Source organism: Bos indicus x Bos taurus, chromosome 24 (genome assembly GCF_003369695.1).
Source record: "Bos indicus x Bos taurus breed Angus x Brahman F1 hybrid chromosome 24, Bos_hybrid_MaternalHap_v2.0, whole genome shotgun sequence".
Taxonomy (NCBI): domain Eukaryota; kingdom Metazoa; phylum Chordata; class Mammalia; order Artiodactyla; family Bovidae; genus Bos; species Bos indicus x Bos taurus.
Window position 1 is genome coordinate 49512321 of NC_040099.1, and position 13379 is coordinate 49525699.

The following is a 13379-nucleotide window of genomic DNA, read 5'->3' on the forward strand; positions in this document are numbered from 1 at the left end:
CTGGCAACCAGCCCCATCCTTAGGTGACCTGGGGACAATCAAAATATAATTCATTAATAAAAGACATTTTGATCTGTCTCACCACTTAGGCAATTCCAAGGGTTTTAGAAATTCTGTGCTAGAAATGGAAATGAAGACCAAATACATATTTCTTATTATAAATCACAATATCCCAGTCCATTCCCTGCTCTTCACACCTTCTTCCCTTATAGCAAAGCAATCACACAGGTCAAAAGACATTGGCACATTACTAGAACTTCTTTCAGTCGTTAATAACTATGTAGTCTGTTATCATATCATACGAAAGTGTCTCCCAGGGCAAGGCCACTCAGGTTTGCAGGCTTCTATTTCTACCTTGTCAGCTACACTGCGGGCAGTAATACTAGTTTAGCAAGTGGCCCCTTCCCGCTCTCCTTCACCCCCGCCCACCCCGTTACACAGGATCAGAACCAGGGAGCTCCCTTTACCATCTGGCAATATGATTGCCTTCACTGTTCAACCCAATTTTGCACCTCACACCCCATCAGGCCTTCAGGATTTCTGTCTGACATAAAGGTTAAGAACACACTGCAGTGCGCTCAGTGGTCCTGCGGATCTGTCTCTTGCTTCTGTTCCTGTGGAACAGACCCTGTGATGCCCCTTGCATGAGCCTCCGACCACCCTCCAACATTTTTTCCAGTTGCAACCCTGGAATCAGCCACTCAGCTATACTCAGCTCCCACGACCAGCCAACATCACTTTCTGAGCTTAGCTTCTTATTGCAGATCAACCATGAGCTCCCAGATTCGTCAGAATTATTCCGCCCAGGTGGAGGCCGCAGTCAACTGCCTGGTCAGCACGCATCTGTTGGCCTCCTACCATTACCTCTCTCTGGGCTTCTATTTCTACCACAAACATGTGGCTCTGCAGGATGTGGGCCACTTTTGCCGCAAATTGGCCGAGGAGAAGCGCGAGGGTGCAGGAGCACCTCTGGTAAACACGAAGCCATTGCAGAGGCCACGCCCTCTTTCAGGACGGGCGGAAGTGTCTCAAGAGAAGTCGGGAAAATCCAGGAAGCTCTGGAAGCCGCCCTTCTCATGGAGAAGAACTGGAACCAGCCCTTTTGGGCCTGGATGTTCTGAGTTCTGCCCACACAGACCCCCACCTCTGTGACTCACAGACAGCCACGTCCTAGAAGACGGGAGACCGCCTGACCAACAACGTCTGCAGGCTGGCTGGCCCCCGGCTGGCTTGGGAGAATATTTCTTTGAAAGGCTCACCCTCAAGCATGGCTCGGAGCCTCTGGAGCTGAGCTGCCTTTCAGGAGCTCCCGTAATGTCCAAGCTTCTGCCTGAAGCCCCTCTGCAGCCACTAGGCAGCTTTCTAACCACCCTGGAGCCCTCTCCCAAGCCTTGGACCGAATGGAAGCAATAAAGCGTTTTGCAGAAAAAACAAAATGAAAACATACTTACAGTTTATTCTTGCTGAGGCCCTTGTAGGTGTAGCCCTGTTCCTGTCACCACAGAAGGAAAAAAAGAAAGAAAAAGTTGAGGTGGCGGGGAGCGGGGAGAAAGAATACCCACATCCCTCCTTACTCTGCCTGAAAACAGACACTCCTTTAGCCCCACTCGTGTCACACTGAGTGTGAGCACACGCTCGTGAAGGTGTATAAGCCAGCCCTTCGTGCTTTAACCTTCCCACTTTAGATAACCAATGGTTTAACTGCCTGTTCCAATTTTCTAGCTAACTAGTACTCAGAGGAGGCTCTCTGTTCATTGTTGGATAATATGGAATATAATGTTTGGATATTATGGATATAATGGAAGTATATGAATATAATGTACATGTGTCCCTTGGTCTGAAAAAATGATGTTCAGCTGTCCACCTTGGCTCAGTATTTCCTGTTCTGGTTTCTTTTGTAGGTTCCTGAGTGTTTGCATCTCCACTGGGTAAGAAAAGCTCAGTCTCGAGTTGGTGTCTATTACTGTCTGAACCCATTTCAACCCCTACCCTCACCTCCCTACCCCACCCCACCTCACCCAGGCCGCCAGCATCAGTCTCACTTGTCAGCTGCGTTCAGAGCCTTCCCACCAAAGATATCTGCCATGTAGCCGTTTGCAGTCTGTCTCTTGTCAACTGAAAGGAAACACAATTTGAGAGGCATGAGTTAAGCTTTCAGTTCAGTCACTCAGTCATGTCTGACTCTTTGCGACCCCATGGACTGCAGCACACCAGGCTTCCTTGTCCGTCACCGACTCCCAAAACTTGCTCAAACTCATGTCCATCGAGTCGGTGATGCCATCCCACCACCTCATCCTCTGTCGTCCCCCTCTCCTCCTGCCTTCAATCTTGCCCAGCATCAGGGTCTTTTCCAGTGAGTCAGTTCTTCACATCAGGTGGCCAAAGTCAAGCTTTATTACGGGTCTTTCTGAGGATCATAGCCTGGGGTTGGCCTCTCAGTAGCTCTGAGAAACTGCTCCCAAGAAGTTGGGGCAGGTTGTGGGGGTTGCTTATGTACAATTTTTTTAAAAGTGGGGGGAGATGGGCTACAAAGCACATGCAGTCAAGCGTACATCTTGGTAAGAGATGACGGCTAGTCACAAAGAGCAGATAGTGAAGACAATGACTACAGTGCTTTTGCATGTGTGGGAAACTACAAGAAGCTGGGTTCATTAAAATTCTTCCTGAGATACATGTGACTCTCCAAGGGGCCTGTTTGTCCAAAGCACAGAGCATCCTGCCCTTAATTTCCTCTGTCTGAAGCACAGAGCTCTTCATCCCATTATCACATTAATCTCTTCTCTCTAGAGCACAGAGTGCACTGCGGGTCAGTGACTTAATCTCTGTAGACTTGGATGGTGAGCAAAACATTCTCTCTTCTTTCACTTGCGCTCTCTTGTTGGCAGACAGAACGGTTCTCACTGACATTGTGTGCCTCAGATGGTAAGGGAGGATGGCGTCCAGATTCAGCCCATCCCTGCATTGCTGAAGCACCCACCACCTGCTTGCATGGGTGCAGGTGGCCACCTTAAGTGAGCACATGGGGAGATTCTTCTCATCGGCTCCAGTTCCCTTCCAGATCTGGGGGCCAACATGCTCTTCTTTAATGTACCCCTCAAATTTCTTTAGTGATTGCCACAGAGCTATGCAGCATATGGACATCCCTTTAACAGGCCAGGTTTCCACTGCCCTTCTGCCTGACCATATGGCCAGGCCACTGGCCACTGCCCATGAGTCAGTAAAAACCCAAATACTGGGGTTGTTAACACTGTTTGGTTCTTACCACTGCTGGGAAGACAGCCTGCCATTCATCCCATTGAGCTGAATTCTCCAGAGTCGTGGCCATCCAATTGGATGTTGTCCAATTACCCTGGAACTATCCATAAGCCACTGGCTCTTGCTCCATAGCAACTCACAGGGCTCTGTCCACATGGCAGTCGGTTCCAGCAGCTCCTCAGGTGGCTCCAAAGTCAGTCCTAGAGGAAGAGTCTCCTTGATTGTATCTCCTCTCTGCCTTCCCTAGACAGCATGATCTTGTGTTAACCATTTACATACTATTACAAAACTCTTCTGGGCATTGCCAGCCCCATCTGGGCATTTCTCCAGCATCACCCTAGGCACTGTGGGTATCTCAGATGTCAAGATCATTTTCTGTCCTTCAGTCATAGGAGTGGTTTCAGTTAATAATGCCCAGTGGCAGTCTCCCCTGGTGGTCCTGTGGTTAAGACTCTGCACTCCCAAAGCTCCCAACCCTTTACTTTAATTCCATCAACTCTTATGTTTCTATCCTTACATTTTTATGTTTTCTCAATATAATTGTAGGCTGAGCCTGGGCTTCCCCGATGGGTTTTGCTACTATAGTGTCTGGGGTTTCTGTATCAAGAAGTCCTTGAAAATGTCTCTTTTTTATCCACTGACCATTTTACCTACTTTTGTGTGAAAGGCTTTGGATCCCCTGTGAGGGATTGAGTTAAGGGACCCGGGCCCTCTCATCAATCTGTATCTTGATTACTTGGATTAACTGCTGCCCCAGGCAATTGCTAGCTAGGTTTTTCCCTGTAATCTGTGTCTTCTGGATTTTCAAATTTCATTGTAAACAGAGCAGACTATTTACTATTTATTGTTTGGGGCCCTTTAAAATTGGGGGACCTGAAGGGCATCTCTTAGGTAGTGCTGTATTAAAGCTTTGCTTTAATCCCGTTAATGCCTGTTTCATTCTTCCCATTTCTTTATAACCCTATAAAGTCTCCCATCCCAAAGAAAGGTAATGCCAAAGAATGCTCAAACTACCACACAATTGCACTCATCTCACACGCTAGTAAAGTAATGCTCAAAATTCTCCAAGCCAGGCTTCAGCAATATGTGAACTGTGAACTTCCAGATGTTCACATTGGTTTTAGAAAAGGCAGAGGCACAAGAGACCAAATTGCCAACATCCGCTAGATCATTGAAAAAGCAAGAGAGCTCCAGAAAAACATCTATTTCTGCTTTATTGACTATGCCACTGTGTGGATCACAATAAACTGTGGAAAATTCTGAAAGAGATGGGAGTACCAGACCACCTGACCTGCCTCTTGAGAAACCTGTATGCAGGTCAGGAAGTGCCGGGGACCAGCCCCGGCTGATCCAGGGAATTTGAAGCGGGGATGGCGTTGGCGAGGATCAGGAAACAACTGCTTAATTAAACGTTTATTAAGGATATAAAGAGTGGTGAAATAAGGATAGCTCAGCGAAGAAATTCAGTGAAGAAAAGAGGCTGAATAAAATTCCAAAGCAGGGAATTTACGTCACCTACGAAGGCCGCAGGCGTCCTCCCGTTCTCCGAAGGAGAGGAGACACTAAGGCCTCCCCGGTCAGATCTTAGAAGCCCAGGCAAAATTAGTAGGCTTGACGAGCTTCCCTGCCTCAGAGGAAAAGTTCAGCTAGAAGGTGAAAGAAAGAACGACATGGGGAGACCAAATTTCGGTGAACAAAAGGACATACTTTATTTTCCAAAGTAGTTTTATACCTTAAGTTGTGCATAGAGGATAATGGGGGAAGGGGTAGAGTCATGCAAAGACAGCAGTTCCTGATCCTTATCGAAGCCAGGCTTTCAAACTTATCATATGCAAAAGTTTAGGTGATTTACATCATCTTCTGGCCAGGAAGCCTGTTAACATTTTAAGAAACTTATTTTTCTCTAAAGGTGATTATTCTAAAGTCAGGCGCCAGCCTGCAAAAAGCATTGGAGAAAGTTGCATTCCTATAGGGCAAAGGTGAGGTGGGCTCAATCAAGAAAAGAATTAACTCAAGGGTCCAAGATTACAAACTTTGAGGCAACTGCTTACATTTCTATACACCCATTATATCAATCAATACACCGCCAAGGACACAGTAGGTAAGGGATATGGAGACTTAGCAGCAAACATTGGCCCAACAAGTGAAAAACCCTTCACCAATACAATTTCTAATCAATCTTTTAACTACTCAAAGGAATCTATGTTTAGACAGTTTAGAACATCTCCTGCCTCTCACAGTTGGGAGGCTCTGAACAATCACATGTTGCCGGAAAAAACCTATTCAGGCAGGCTAGAGGACTTCCAAAGGAGTTTGTAGGTTGAAACACTGTCACACCCAGGAATTATTAACTGGAGCTGTAAGCTAACTCTTTTTTCAGAGAGAGGTAGTGGGGGACAGCCCCCCGTAAAGTCAGAGGTGTAGGTGAAAGCACAAAGCAGAAAGTAGGCAGACTCTGGTTTTGGGGGTAGATTGCTCGAGAATTTCCAGGGAGACTCCTGAGGCTTGATCCCACCTTTGGTATGCCAAGCCTCCTTCCTCATGACCTTTGCCAGGGGCGGAGCTCGCTCCCCACAAGGAAGCAACAGTTAGAACTGGGCATGGAACAACAGACTGGTCCCAAATAGGAAAAGGAGTATGTCAAGGCTGTATATTGTCACCCTGCTTATTTAACTTATATGCAGAAGTACATCATGAGAAACACTGGGCTGAAAGAAGCACAAGCTGGAATCAAGATTGCCAGGAAAATAGTAATAACCTCAGATACGCAGATGACACCATCCTTATGGCAGAAAGTGAAGAAGAACTAAAGAGCCTCTTGATGAAAGTGAAAGAGGAGAGTGAAAAAGTTGGCTTAAAGGTCAACATTCAGAAAACAGATCATGGCATCTGGTCCCATCACTGCATGGCAAATAGATGGGGAAACAGTGGAAACAGTGGCTGACTTTATTTTTTGGGGCTCCAAAATCATGGTAGATGGTGATTGCAGCCATGAAATTAAAAGACGCTTGCTCCTTGGAAGTAAAGTTATGACCAACCTAGACAGCATATTAAAAAGCAGAGACGTTACTTTGTCAACAAAGGTCTGTCTAGTCAAGGCTATGGTTTTTCCAGTAGTCATGTATGTATGTGAGAGTTGGACTATAAAGAAAGCTGAGTGCCGAAGAATTGATGCTTTTGAACTGTGGTGTTGGAGAAGACTCTTGAGAGTCCCCTGGACTGCAAGGAGATCCAACCAGTCCATCCTAAAGGAGACCAGTCCTGGGTGTTCATTGGAGCGACTGATGTTGAAGCTGAAACTCCAATACTTTGGCCACCTGATGTGAAGAGCTGACTCATTGGAAAAGACCCTGATGCTGGGAAAGATTGAGGGCAGGAGGAGAAGGGGACAGCAGAGGATGAGATGGTTGGATGGCTTCACCGACTCAATAGACATGGGTTTGGGTGGACTCCGGGAGATGGTGATGGACAGGGAGGCCTGGCGTGCTGCGGTTCGTGGGGTCACAAAGAGTCGGACACAACTGAGTGACTGAACTGAACTCAAAGTCTCCCATGCTGCTGGAATGAGTCCCACGACACTCTGTTTTTGTTTCATTCCTATCAAAAGTTGTTTAATTCACTTTATTTCTTAATAACTGTTTAAAAGTTTCCACCTTGTGGGGAAGATTCTCCTGACTGTCCCCTTCATTCTCTTGTTAATTAAGCTGTTCTCAATAACATTTGTATGACCCATGAGAGGAAGTTGAGGCAGTAAATTTGATAAGGCTTCCTGGACTGTTACTGTTCTGCAACTCTAAGGTTACAGTGGGGTGCCCATGTGAAGGGTCTCCTTAACCACAACAGTGTTTACTGTTGAAACAGGAGGGAAGCAGGCAGGGGACAACTTTTAAAAGAATGACATAAGCATAAGACGTGACAAAAACTGGTTAGAACCAAATAGGTCCAAGATGGCAGATGAGTCGACCTCCACATCCTTTCCAAAAATAGCTGGAATACTCCTCCCACTCATTAGCCTATCAAATTACCCACCCCTATCTGAAGTGATAACCCCATCCCCGGGACCAGTCTCGTCTTCCCAGATGGCCCACACTCTGTCTGTGGAGTGTGTTTCTCTCTAAATAAATCCACTTCTTATCTATCACTTTGTCTATCACTGAATTCTTTCTGCAATGAGACATCAACCTCAACTTGGTGCTCTATGACAACCTAGAGGGATGGGAGGGAGGGAGGGGATGTGTGTATATCTATGCCTGATTTCATGCTGATGTATGGCAGAAACCAACACAACATTGTAAAGCAAATATCCTCCAATTAAAAATAAAATTTTTATACCTATGGATGATTCATGTTGATGTTTGGCAGAAACCAACACAATTCTGTAAAGCAATTATCCTTTAATTAAAACAAATACATTTTTTAAAAAGATAAAGAATAAATAACAAATAATTTTTTATATCTATGGCTGACTCATGTTGATGTTGGGCAGAAACCAACACAATTTTGTAATGCAATTATTCTTCAATTAAAAAATAAGTAAATTTTTTTAAAATGTCAAAAAAAATAATTAAAATATTTTTTAAAAAAAACACTGAGCTTCATTAAGTCTTGAAATCAGGTGTGTGATTTTAAAAGCCCATGGGCTCAAGTCCTAATCTGAGTTACATGGTTTCACTATGAGCTGGGTAGAGAGCGTATTCTTTAGCTCAGAAGGTAAAGAATCCACCTGCAATGCAGGAGACACAGGAGATGCTGGTTTGATCCCTGAATCAGGAATATCCTCTGGAGGAGGAAATGGCAACCTACTCCAGTATTCTTGCCTGGAGAATCCCATGGACAGAGGAGCCTGGCAGGCTACAGTCCACAGGGTTGCAAGGAGTCAGACACGACTGAGCAACTGACACAACTCCAGCTGGGTAAAGGGTATGTTCAGTGAATGAACATCCCGATCATTACAAAGCCAGTTCGAGGAGGCTTGCATATCAGCTGCCTCATGTGTCCTACCTTGGTATTCACAGGGGGAGACAGATAGCTTACCTTTTCAGGATAAACAGACCTCACAGTGGTTTTCATCCAGCCCGCCAGGCTGGCTGTTTCCTTGAGGATAACCTCCTGTTTGTCTGGATCACATATCACTCTCTGGGTTTGCTCTAGCACCCTGTGGGTCCTGAATCAACCCAAACATGCTCCTCCCCTCCGCAGCATTAGAACCAAAGACACAGACCCCAAAGGAGTTACTCCCACAATCATTTCAGTAACAATTCTTTAGGAAGCTAATGATACTGATCATCAATGGTTCAACTCTTTCACACTGATGAAATAAAATTCCTGTTTTATGGCAAGACAAGAAATATTTAAACATAAAATTTTCCTTGCTCATTTGGGCCTTCTCTCTCCCCTTTTAGTATGTGCTGTGCATCTGTATTAAACCAGACATCCTTAGGAGATAAACTTCCTCACAACTCCCCAGGAGGTAATCTTCCTTCTTAATCTTGTAAGGGACTGCGATGACTCATGACCCACTCCTCACTTTGTACATTTAGATCTAGATTGTGTAAATTGTCGGTGATATATAGTCATTTAATGTTCAAACCTCTCTCTCAAAAACTTATGTAACTGTGCTTTGACCTCTAACAGGCAGAACAGTTCTTGGAGCTTTCTGAGAAGATGCTCCCAGGTTATAAACTTCTGTTTGGCCTGAATAAAAATTTCCATTTCTTTTTAGATAAATAAGGTGATTAATTTTTTTTTCCATCAACAGCCCTACACCCCCAGGTTTCAACAGTTTTTTGGGTTTTACCCCTGCTTCCCCGCCACTGACTACCTTCTTAGAGACCGGAGGTCTTCGAGGTCCTTTCTGTTGTCCCTACCGAGTTTTTACCTCAGAGGACAAAGTTAGTGGCCAAAACTCAGACTGACTGAAATCTGAGCTTGGTCTGGCATGAGGGTCTGACTCAGCGCTTTCAGTATCATTTAGGAATTTAGAGTAACTGCAGCACAGCTGCTACTCCGTACCGCTGGTGACCATGTGGCCACGCAGGAGTCAAAAGTTCTTCATCCCTTGCCCTTTCACTTTCCAAACCACATATGTCCACGAGTCAAGGCGATTCTAGCAGATTCTACTTCTCTGACACCAACTGAAGGTCTGGTCACCAGTGTCGACATGTGTGAATATAGATGTGGTCCCCACAAGCAGTTCTTCAACTGCAGCCGTGTATCCTACAAGTTAACTTGATTCTGACACTATCTGCCTGGAGATGGTGGCAGACCCCACAGGTTAAAGGCTCAGTTCTACAAGAGGCTCTCCACCCCGCCCCCAACACACTTCAGAGGCAAGTCATAAGTCTAGGTTGTCCCTTGTCCTTCTGACCAAATTGATACAGATTGGAAGCTCCAATGACTCCCTCCTTGGGCTCAACTAATTTGCTAGAGCAGTTTACAGAATTCGGAAGAGCATTTACTCACTAATTCAGTTCAGTTCAGTCCCTTAGTCGTGTCCAACTCTTTGTGACCCCATGGACTGCAGCATGCCAGGCTTCCCTGTCCATCACCAACTCCCAGAGCTTGCTGAAACTCATGTCCATGGAGTTGGTGATGCCATCCAACCATCTTATCCTCTGTTGTCCCTTTTTCCTCCTGCCTTCAATCTTTCCTAGCATCAGGGGCTTTTCAAATGTCAGTTCTTTGCATCAGGTGGCCAAAGTATTGGAGCTCCAGCTTCAGTATCAGTCCTTCCAATGAATATTCAGGACTGATTTCCTCTGGGATGGACTGGTTGGATCTCCTTGCGGGTCAAGGGACTCTCAAGAGTCTTCTCCAACACCACAGTTCAAAAGCATCAATTCTTCAGTGCTCAGCTTTCTTTATAGTCCAACTCTCACATCCATACATGACTACTGGAAAAACCATAGCTTTGACTAGATGGACCTTTGTTTGTAAAGTAATGTCTCTTCTTTTTAATATAGTGTCTAGATTTGTCAAAGCTTTTCTTCCAAGGAGCAAGCACCTTTCTCTAGTTGCAGTACATGGGTTTAGTTGCCCAGGTGACGTGGGATCTTAGTTACCAGATTAGAAATCAAACCTGTAGTCCCTGTATTGGAAGGCGAATTCTTAACCAGTGGACCACCAGGAAAAGACCTATATTTCCTATTATGAATCAATGTCACAACACCCCATTAGGAAAACTGATAGAGGATTAAGTCATGTAAGTCATGGAAGGAGAGATGTAACTGACTAGTACTATGAAAAGATAATGATAGTTAATTGTTACTATTAATCAGAGAAAGGCAAATCTAATTTCAACTTCAATTTTACAGTTTATTTTGTCAGTTTTAGGTTGGCAAAGATTAAACAGAACAATAAAGCCTAGTGCGGTCAAGGTTTAGAAAAGTTGGGCAACTTTATACCCTGTTGTTAGGATTCTGTGTGTGTGTGCTCGACTCTTTGCCATCCCTGGGACTGTGGCCTGCCGGGCCCCTCTGTCGATGGCATTTTCCAGGCAAGAATACTGGAGTGGGTTGCCATTTCCTTTTCCAGGGATCTTCCCAACCCAGGGCTTGAACCCATGTCTCCTGCATCTCCTGCATTGGCAGGCAGGTACTTTACCACTGAGCCACCGGGCAAGGCCTGGGATTTTAATCGGATACACCTTAACAGGAAGCCAATTATTTAAATTGTGCCCGTGTTCCGGGCCACCGTTTAGGCAGATCTTTATCTACATATTCTTTTTATTGAGACATAGTCACCAGATATTGCTGAGTGGAAGGCAGCAAGATCCTTTATCTCAGACTGCCTCCTGGAGATAGATGATTGCAGAAAGCGTACAGTTCTACCTCTACAGTATATGGGCTGACAGAAAGTTTTAGGAAGATGGTCACGGTAGTTTTCTGGATGGTGGGATTTTCTCACTTATCAAGTCTGAGAGACCAGCTCGCTCCCAACCCATCTTCACATACCTCTGTGGCCATAGCCTCAGGTCCTTGGCTCCCCTACCAGGCCCCTGGCTGAACTGGATGCCTGGGGCATAGCCACGTGGAAAGGAGGCCTTGGGAGTTGGGAATGCCAAGGAAATTTTGGCCTACCTAGAGAAGAAAGGAAAAGTAAGGCATTTACATACTGAGGAACAACCCGCTTTGAATCTGGAAGAGGCTTTCTGAATGAGGCTGCCCTGACAAGACCACATATAGTTGCTTATGTGAATTTTCAGTATCTTTTTTTTGGAGCATTTGTCTATACCTCCCACTCCTCTCCCCTGTTTTTTTTTTTTTTCTTCAGAAAGTTTTATACATGCAGCTCAGTCAAACCACGAAGTTCCCCTTCCAGATGGTGTTTCCCGCTGGTGATTCAGACCAGCAAGGAGAAAGTGGGTGCCTGTAACCAGAACTTATGCATCTGGGGGCGGGGAGAGTTTCTCCAGCTTTTCATCCTGTTTTCTTGGAAACAGGCTTTATGTAAACCATGTCTGGATGGAAATTCTTACAAAGACTGAAGATGTGAATTTACTTTTGAAAACCACTTTTAGATTTTGCTTTCCCCCGGACCCAATATTCACTCTAAGGGAGAGATGAAAGAGGAAAAAGCATGTGCATCTTGGGATTTCTCTGGAGAGGGTGACAACTGATAATCTGCAGCTCTTCCTTCTGCGCTGGGGTGGAAATCCTGAAGCAAGAGGGGAAGGCTGATCCTGGGGATCTGGTGGACCAAGTGGCCCCCTTCTAAAGGGTTGGCTTCAAGCCAGAGCCAGAGTGTCAGCGAGTCCTCTGGTTCTGCTTTTTTTTTTTTTTTTTTTAAAGGCAGAAATTGGATTTTCATGTCAAAGTCCCAGTATGTAAACATATTTACCAGCCAAATGAAACAGAGCAGGAGAAACCCTAGAGATCATCGTGTTGAATCCATGAGTCTTGATTTAGAAGCCTGAGGTTCAGAGAAAGAAGGGACTTTTCAGGATGATACTAGAATCTAGACCTACTGTCTCCTGTGTGATTTTATTCACTGGCATTAAACTGATGGCTCTTTTAAATAACCAAACATATTTAGTTCTGTGAGTTCTTCTCTTCCCCTCTTCTTTTCTCTCTTTCTCCTTCCTTTCTTCCTAGTTCTTTCAAGTACTTATTCATTCGTCCAAGTATTTCTTCTTTCCATTGCTTTCTAGACAATTTAAAGTTTGAATTCTTCCATTCAGGAAGTGTGTGTGTGTGCTTAGTCACTCAGTCGTGTCCGACTCTTTGCGACCCCGTAGACCGTAGCCCACCAGGCTCCTCTGTCCATGGGATTTCCCAGGCAAGGATACTGGAGTGGGTAGCCTGTCCCTTCTCCAGGGGATCTTTCCCACCAGAAATAGAACCGGGGTCTCCTGCTTTGCAGGTGGATTCTTTACCAGCTGAGCAACAAGGGAAGCCCTATTCAGGAAGAGTGCTTCTTAATTCTAAGTACTTAAGACTTTGGAAGACTTTGGAAGGAAATTTGTTTTGTAAATTTCCACTTTTTATATTTCATTGATAGGTTTTCTTTGGAGTCAAATGCATGATCAACTTTTAAAAAGATTCCAAGAGCCAAATAAAATAATACTTATTGTTTATTAGTAGGACACTGAAGTCCATGTATATACCAGGTTCGACTTGTTGATTGTAATATTCAGATTATGTAATTTTTTTGTTTTACTAGATCTGTCAAATTCAGAAGAAGTGTATTCAAGGATTTCAATGTGCACACATAGTGTGCGTATGTGATTTAAATTAAGTCCTCATATTCTGGTAGTTTTTGTTTTATGTATCTTGCAACTGTACTGTTAGGAACATCAACTTATAGTTGGTTTTTTGTCTTCACACTGTACCTTTTACCACATATAACGTTTCTCATAACTCGAATACTTTTGATTTGATTTAAATTCTACTGTGTCTGATGTTAGTATCTGTGTCTATCTGCTTTCTTTTCGAATGTCTCTGGTACCTCTTTGTTCAACCCTTTATTTTCTTTAGGTAAGGCAATGGCACCCCACTCCAGTACTCTTGCCTGAAAAATCCCATGGATGGAGGAGCCTGGTAGGCTGCAGTCCATGGGGTCGCTAGGAGTCGGACACGACTGAGCGACTTCACTTTCACTTTTCACTTTTCACTTTCATGCATTGG

At 44.7% G+C, this 13379-nt stretch overlaps 1 pseudogene; it reads left to right on the forward strand.

Annotated features, from left to right (window-relative positions):
- The first annotated feature begins 492 nt into the window (after positions 1-492).
- LOC113882818 lies at positions 493-1413 on the forward strand (annotated as a pseudogene).
- Positions 1414-13379: the final 11966 nt, after the last annotated feature.